This window comes from Giraffa tippelskirchi, chromosome 12 (assembly GCF_054371585.1).
Source record: "Giraffa tippelskirchi isolate mGirTip1 chromosome 12, T2T-mGirTip1v1.2.pri, whole genome shotgun sequence".
NCBI lineage: Eukaryota > Metazoa > Chordata > Mammalia > Artiodactyla > Giraffidae > Giraffa > Giraffa tippelskirchi.
Window position 1 is genome coordinate 46,192,573 of NC_137286.1, and position 8,678 is coordinate 46,201,250.

Sequence of the window (8,678 nt, forward strand, 5' to 3'; positions counted from 1 at the left end):
GTCATTTCCCCTGAAGGACAACAGACAGAATCTTCTCTCGAAACCCTGACAATTAAATACCAAGGCAGGATGACCATTTCCTTCCCAAAGTGGGGTACTAGAGATGTTCCCCTACATGAGAAAACCTGCTCTCAGAGAGTCTTGCTCTCATTTTCCCCCCATTGAATGAATAACTTAAACCTTGTTACTGGGATGGGATGGGGTGTGTCCTCTTTTAATAGGAGAGCACGATTGTCTCTACAAAAATTCCTGGTGCTTGGAATTTAGCCCAGTATGACCAAGAAATCCCATTACTGTGCATATATGCAGAGAAAAATCATAATTTAAAAAAAAAGATGCACCCCAGTGTTCATTGCAGCACTATTTACGATAGCCAGGACATGAAGTGAAAGTGTTAGTTGCTCAGTCGTGTCCAACTCTTGGCGACGCCATGAACTGTATTCCGCCAGGCTCCTCTGTCCATGGGATTCCAGGCTAGAATACTGGAGTGGGTTGCCATGCCCTTCTCCAGGAGATCTTCCTGATCCCTGTCTCCTGCACTGCAGGCAGATTCTTTACCATCTGAGCCCCCAGGGAAGCTTTGCCAGGACATGGAAGCAACCTAAATGTCCATCAATGGAGGAATAGATAAAGATGTCATTCATATATACAATGGAATATTACTAAGCCACAAAGAGGAACAAAGTTGGGTCATTTGCAGAGATGTGATAAACCTAGAGACTGTTAAACAGAATGAAGTAAGTCAGAAAGGGAAAAACAAATATTGTATATTAATGCATGTATGTGGAATCTAGAAAAATGGTACAGATGATCTTATTTGCAAAGCAGAAGCACAGACATAGAGAACAAGTGTATGGACACTAAAAGAGAACGCGGGGTGGGAGGAACTGGGAGACTGGGATTGACATATATACAGTATTGATAGGATGCAGAACATAGATGACTAATGAGAACCCTACTCGATGTCTGTGATGACCTAAATGAGAAGGAAATCCAAAAGAACAGGGGATATATGTGTGTGTGTGTATATATATATGTATATATAACTGATTCACTTTGCTGTACCGTAGAAACTAACACCACTTTGTAAAGAAACTATACTCCAAAAAATTAGCTTAAAAAAGTAAAAGAGTTCAATCCAACATACTCCTCAAAGGAAATATCTCTGTAGGAGAGAGCTACACATTTCTTTTAATTCTGCAGCTTATATTTTGAGCATAAAATCTTTAGAGACAAACAAATAGCAAGAAACCCATTTACCTTCTCCGGCGGGCACATGGAGTGGCCACTGCAGGCTTAGGCTCTGTGCTGTTCTCATCCTGCAGGGGACACTGCTCACCAAGCTGGGCCAGGCCAGAATCTAACAGATTAGGATGTGAGATTCGCAATTTTGCAGCTGGCAAAACATGCCACAGGGCCTTCACCAGGGCTTGGAGCCCATGGATACTTCAATCCTTCAGAAACTGAGGGTTCTGCCCTTCTCTGTCTGGAAGGATGCCATGGCCCCCAGGATGGATCCTTGTGGGGATTTTTTTTTACCCAGTGATTTGTAGAACTGTTACTTCCAGAAGTTGGCATTTGTTTAGTATGTGAAGTATGTGTAAGGATGCTAATGTCTGTCAGAGAAGGCAGTTCAGTTGCCTTTCTGGTGGTGTGCACATGTGGATTGAGATGCTTGGAGCTGATCAATATTACCATTGTAAAAATGAAATTGTCTTGTTGACCCAGAACCTCCTCTTTATCTTAAACTAAGATATGTTAACCGTCTCCTTTCTGCAGAGTGTTCATGACATTTCATTCTTCTGATGGAAGAACTTACTTTCAGGTGTGGGTTTTTTTTTTTTTTTAAGGATTTTTGGAAATAATTTTATTTTTGTCTGTGCTGGATCTTTGTTGCTGTGAGGGCTGCTCTCTAGTTGTGGTGCACGGGCTTCTCATCATGGTGGCTTTTCCTGGTTGCAGAGCATGGGCTCTAGGGCACAAGGGCTTCAGTAGTTGTAACGAGTGGGCTCAGTAGTTGTGGCTCCCAGGCTCTAGACCACAGGCTCAGTAGTTGTGGCACATGGGCCTAGTTGCACGTGGGATCTTCCCCGATCAGGGATTGAACCTGTGTCCCCTGCATTGGCAGGTGAATTCTTTACCACTGAGCCGCCAGGGAAACCCTCAGTTCAGTTCAGTTGCTCAGCCGTGTTGGACTCTTTGTGACCCCATGAACCACAGCACACCAGGCCTCCCTGTCCATCACCAACTGCCAGAGTCCAGCCAAACCCATGTCCATTGTGTCAGTGATGCCATCCAACCATCTCCTCCTCTGTTGTCCCGTTCTCCTTCTGTCCTCAATCTTTCCCAGCATCAGGGTCTTTTCAAATGAGTCAGCTCTTCGCATCAGGTGGCCAAAGTATTGGAGTTTCAGCTTCATCAGTCCTTCCAATGAACACCCAGGACTGATCTCTTTTAGGATGGACTGGTTGGATCTCCTTGCAGTCCAAGGGACTCTCAAGAGTCTTCTCCAACACCACAGTTCAAAAGCATCAATTCTTCGGCACTCAGCTTTCTTTATAGTCCAACTCTCACATCCATACACGACCACTGGAAAAACCATAGCCTTGACTAGATGGACCTTTGTTGACAGAGTAATGTCTCTGCTTTTTAATACGCTGTCTAGGTTGGTCATAACTTTCCTTTCAAGGAGTAAGCGTCTTTTAATTTCATGGCTGCAATCACCATCTACAGTGATTTTGGAGCCCAGAAAAATAAAGTCAGCCACTGTTTCCACTGTTTCCCCATCTATTTGCCATGAACGCTCAGACTACCGCACAATTGCACTCATCTCACACGCTAGTAAAGTAATGCTCAAAATTCTCCAAGCCAGGCTTCAGCAATACGTGAACCGTGAACTTCCAGATGTTCAAGCTGGTGTTAGAAAAGGCAGAGGAGCCAGAGCTCAAATTGCCAATATCCGCTGAATCATCAAAAAAGCAAGAGAGTTCCAGAAAAACATTTATTTCTGCTTTATTGACTATGTCAAAGCCTTTGACTGTGTGGATCACAATAAACTGTGGAAAATTCTTCACGAGATGGGAATACCAGACCACCTGACCTGCCTCTTGAGAAACCTGTATGTAGGTCAGGAAGCAACAGTTAGAACTGGACATGGAACAACAGACTGGTTCCAAATAGGTAAACGTCAAGGCTGTGTATTGTCACCCTGCTTATTCAACTTCTATGCAGAGTACATCATGAGAAACGCTGGGCTAGAGGAAGCACAAGCTGGAATCAAGATTGCCGGGAGAAATATCAATAACCTCAGATATGCAGATGACATCACCCTTATGGCAGAAAGTGAAGAAGAACTAAAGAGCCTCTTGATGAAAGTGAAAGTGAAGAGTGAAAAAGTTGGCTTAAAGCTCAACATTCAGAAAACTAAGATCATGGCATCCGGTCCCATCACTTCATGGCAAATAGATGGGGAAGCCTTCAGGTGTGGGTTTTTGTAAATTAGTTGAATTTCTTACTGGTGTTTGTTATTTTTAAATTTTATATGTTAAATTATAATTCAATGTATTTTTAATACATAAATTAGCTATTATATACTCATTTATGTTGAAATTATATTTATGATGTGATAATTTTCAGCTTATGGTAGAAATAAATCATTTTCTTTGTAAATACTTCTCTGTATCAGAGATAGCTCCAGTATCATAAATTGTTGTGTAGCTAAGGTGAAATTAACAGCTGCAGAGCACATTGCAAATGGAAGAATCTTGTGTATTGGCCTGGTGAAATTTACTTCAGTGAAATTTAGCTGAAGATATTTTTTAAAAAAAGCTCAATCATTTATTCAGCAAATATTTAATGAGTGCTCAAGCCTGCTGGTCGCAACCACTGAGCTCCTGTGCCACAACTAGAGAATCCATGTGCTGCGACGAAAGATCCGACATGATGCAACAAAACCCGGCAACTGAGACCTGACACAGCCAAATAAGTAATTATTGAAAACAGTTACCCCTCTGAAATATGAAGCACATTTTGAAACTAGCCTATGCCTCTCATCTCGATTTTTACACCCATGCCAGGGTGATCCCACATGCGGTAGACAGAGACCTGGGACTCCGCAGGAGCTGACCTCAAACAAGCACTCCCTTTACCACGTGTTTTTGGTAGAAACAGCTCAAGAGAGATGGTTGCCTTCTGCCTTCTGAAGCCTGGTAGTGAAGGTCTTGTTATTTCAGGGACGGACGCCCTGGAGGTGCTCATAATGCTGGTACAGCTTTTACGGAGATGCTGACGTAAGAATAATCACACAGTGTATTTTGTGAGCGATTACTCTGGGCCAGGCTCTGTTCTCAGTGCTTTACACTTAGAACTCATTTGACTCTTACAGCAACTGCATGGTGCTGATGCTATAACTGCCCCGTTTTATGGATGAGGAGGCTCATGAACTGCATAGTAAATAATATTTGGTTAAGACACCTCCCCTACCCACTGCTTCATCCTGTTCCTCTTGTCTAGCTCCTTTGGGGGGTCCCACTGGTCAAGCACAAAGGAGGAAGTCTCATGAAAAATATTACTACACTCACATGTAGTACACACTGCTATATTTAAAATGAATAACCAACAAGGACCTACTGTATTGCACAGGGAAGGCTGCTCAATATTATGTAACAACCTAAATGAGAAAATAATTAAAAAAAGAATAGATACATGTATATGTATAACTGAGTCATTTTGCTGTACACCTGAAACTATCACGACATTGTTGATTAACTATATACAATATAAAAGAAAAAGTAAAAAAAAAAAAAGACCTATATCACTCAGATACAAATGTAAAATGTTTTTAAAAAATAAACTCACATTTGCTTTCTGACAAATATCAGAAGGGCCACTATTGGTGTGACCTGGGATCTTATGCCAGTTACTCTAGGGCAGGCCTGTAGCAAATCCAGAATCAAGGCTGGCTTTCTATCTTTTCAAACCTGATTTCTCACCTAAACAGGGTGTTTAGTGGGCTCGAAGAAATGCCTGGTGGGTTGGGAATCATACAGTGCTTGGGTCCTAATCCAGGCCCTGCACTGACTGTATGATTTTCGGATAAGTGAGTCAACCTCATACTTATTACTGGAGACTTTCTTTTCTCCTCTGGTTCTCTGAGATGACCTAAAGGGGTGGGATGGGGAGAAGGGAGGGAGGCTCAAGAGGGAGGAAATATATACATAATTATAACTGATTTGCACTGTTGTAGGGCAGAAACCAATACAACATTATAAAGCAATTTCCCTGCAATTGAAAAATAAATTTTTTTAAAAAAACAGAAAGACTGGGTATTAAAAAGAAAAAACAATGAACATCAACCATACCTTTCTATCCTAAGATTCAATTATACCAACCCCAAATTATTACTTTAATATAATTAATATTAATATAACTATTATAGTAATATATAGTACTAATATATAGTACTATTATAGTAATATAATCTCTCTAATAAAATAGTTAACACTGAAATAAACTAGTATTGTGTGCGTGCATGTTAAGTTGCATCCAACTCTTTGCAATTCCATGGACTGTAGCCCACCAGGCTCCTCTGTTCATGGGATTCTCCAGGCAAGAATACAGGAGTGGGTTGCCATGCCCTTCTCCAGGGGATTTTCCCAACCCAGGGATTGAACCCAAGTCTCTTATGTCTCCTGCATTGACAGGCGGGTTCTTTACCACTAGTACCACCTAGGAAGCCCCATAAATATAGTTAAAAGAAAAATCAAATAATAATAGTACCTATGTGCTAGTGGTAACGGAGAAGGCAATGGCACCCCACTCCAGTACTCTTGCCTGAAAACTCCCATGGACGGAGGAGCCTGGTAGGCTGCAGTCCATGGGGTCGCTGAGAGGTGGACACAACTGAGCGACTTCACTTTCACTTTTCCCGTTCATGCACTGGAGAAGGAAATGGCAACCCACTCCAGTATTCTTGCCTGGAGAATCCCAGGGACGGGGGAGCCTGCTGGGCTGCTGTCTGTGGGGTCGCACAGAGTTGGACAGGACTGAAGCGACTTAGCAGCAGCAGCAGCAGTGGTAAAGGACCCGCCTGCTAATGCCAGTTAGACATAAGAGATGCGAGTTTGATCTCTGGGTCTGGAAGACCTGCTGGAGGAGGATATGACAATCCACTCCAGTATTCTTGCCTGGAGAATCCCACGGACAGAGGAGTCTGGTGGGCTACAGTCCATAGGGTCACAGAGTGGGACACCACTGAAGCGACTTAGCACACGCATACCAATAGTACCAAAGGGGTCATTGAGCAGATTGAAGGAGATGCTACTCTAAAGCGTTTCGCCTGGTTCATTTGGCAGTGGTAGCTTTTGTTAAAGGTAGAACAGTGATAGTTTCTCTCTGAGGCAGAAACTGCTGAAGCTGGGCTTGGCAAAGATGACACAAAAAGGTCTTCAGGAAGGAAGCTCCCTAGAGGGACTGTGGAGGAGAAGGCAGTGACTGGAGAGTCCCTTAGTCAGCAACAGTGATGCAGAGTCGCCCCAGCCTGCATCTCCAGCCTCAGCCTGTGTCTGGCCCAGAGCCTAGGAGCAGGGGTCCTCAGTTTTCAGGGTTAGTGGGTGTTCACTGAGTAATATAGTAGAGCAGGTCTCCCTGGGTTCGAATCTTGGGAAAACTGCTACTTACCCGCTATAGGGCTTTAGGCTCCCTACTTTACCTCTCTGGGCCTCAGTGTCCTCATCAGTAAAAGGGGATAATAACAGAATCTCCATCCTAGGGCTAATGCAAGGATTAATTAATTTAGATGCCACAACTCGACATCTAATATGTGCTAGTAGTTATTACTAAGTTCCAGCCAGGTCCTGGAGCAGAGCATTCAATGAGACACAAGGTCAGTCTTCCTGGGTATTTAACAGCAGTGAAAGGGGAGATTAAAAAAAAAAAAAATCAGCTTCTGTTACACCTGAGATTCATGCTTTGCAAGAAAGTACAAAGTGTTTCGGTCTGGGCAGGGGGTTCCTAATGAATTTGTCTCTTGTTCTGTGGGAGGAGAGGTCCAGGGACTTGTAGGAAAATGTATGTGGTTTCTCAGGTATTACTCCCTTGGACAGCAAGGAGATCAAACCAGTCAGTCCTAAAGGAAATCAACCCTGAATATTCATTGGAAGAACTGATGCTGAAACTGAAGCTCCAATACCTTGGCCACCTGATGTGAAGAACTGACTCACTGGAAAAGTACCTGATGCTGGGAAAGATTGAAGGCAGAAGGAGAAAGGGATGACACAGGATGAGATGGTTGGATGGCATCATCGACTCAATAGACATGAGTTTGAGCAAGCTCCAGCAGACGGTGAAAGACAGAGAAGGCTGGCATACTGCAGTCCATGGGGTCACAAAGAGTTGGACAGGACTGAAGCTACTTAGCCCAGCACAGTATATATACTAAGTACATCTAGAACAATGTATAAGCAAAATTTCATACTTAAAACTAAAGAAAGGGGAAATGTATGGAAGGATCTAGGTTCAGTGCTACTGTGCAGTCTTCAAGCCATGTTCTAGGGCTTCTCACTGCCTCTCTGGGCATGTTCAGTTTGCAGGATCAGCGGACAGCGTGTTTTTCCCCTTGTTCAGTGGCTAAGTCGCATGGGACTCTTTGTGACCCCGTGGACTGCAGCGCACCAGGCTCCTCTGTCCTCCACTATCTCCAGGAGTTTGCTCAAATTCATGTCCATTGAGTCGGTGATGCTATCTCACCATCTCATCCTCTGCTGCCACCTTCTCCTTTCCCTGGGTATTCCCAAACCACACCCCTGAAAAATACCGAAGTCGCTTTCTCAAGTCAGTCAGTCAGTTCAGGGTGTCCTGGGCACACCTACGGCCTAGGAAGTGGGGACCGACTTTCTGCGAGTCCTGAATTTTGTCCCTAATCAGCTGTGTGTCCTCAGGCCTGTCTCAAATCTCTCCCAGCCTCACTTTCTTCATCCACCCGGCTGAGCCTTCAGGATCCAGCCTCCAGGTTCTCCTCGTCTGCGTGGGCCTGATTCTTTGCGGTACTTTACAGTTTATCAGAGGCGCCTGGAGCAACAGGAGGTGGATGGAGACAGGAGACCGCGAAGATGGAAGGCTACCCCTGCTGGCTCCTCGGGCCGGCTTGTGAGTCAGACGCGTTGGACGAGAGCTTAACACCCGGCGACAGATTTGGCTTCAAGGGGAGGCAGTATTTTTACTCATCAGAATTGACCAGGATGAAGAGAGGGAAGGGGCTTGCCTTCAAATGTGAATCTCTGTGATTCCCACGTATCAGTTGATTTAAAATCGGGGTTCCCGAAAAGGATGCTCCCGCTTCTCCACCAGTGTGGGGGTATGAGCGCGGATGGTATATTTTTTAAAAATGGACCACCACTTCCGCCCACCTCCATATAGCTGTAGCAGGTAGAGGAACAATTTCACAGGGACACTGCCGGGTGGGATGTGGGTGCAGTTACTTCGTCGGATCTGGGTGTTCCCAGACGTGAACGAGGGGGTGATAATCGGCAACCTTATTTCCATACCGTCCTGTCACTTAAATTCCTAAGAAAGGATAAGCCAAAAAGTAACTCTTTCTCTCGCGACCGCGGCAGGACTCGAACCTGCAATCTTCTGATCCGAAGTCAGACGCCTTATCCATTAGGCCACGCGGCCGCCCG

General features: G+C 44.4%; 1 non-coding gene across 1 annotated transcript; it reads right to left on the bottom strand.

Moving 5' to 3' along the window:
- Positions 1 to 8,600: 8,600 nt before the first annotated feature.
- Positions 8,601 to 8,673, bottom strand: TRNAR-UCG (transfer RNA arginine (anticodon UCG)). Its single transcript has one exon. It is a non-coding gene; the product is annotated as a tRNA-Arg (tRNA).
- Positions 8,674 to 8,678: the final 5 nt, after the last annotated feature.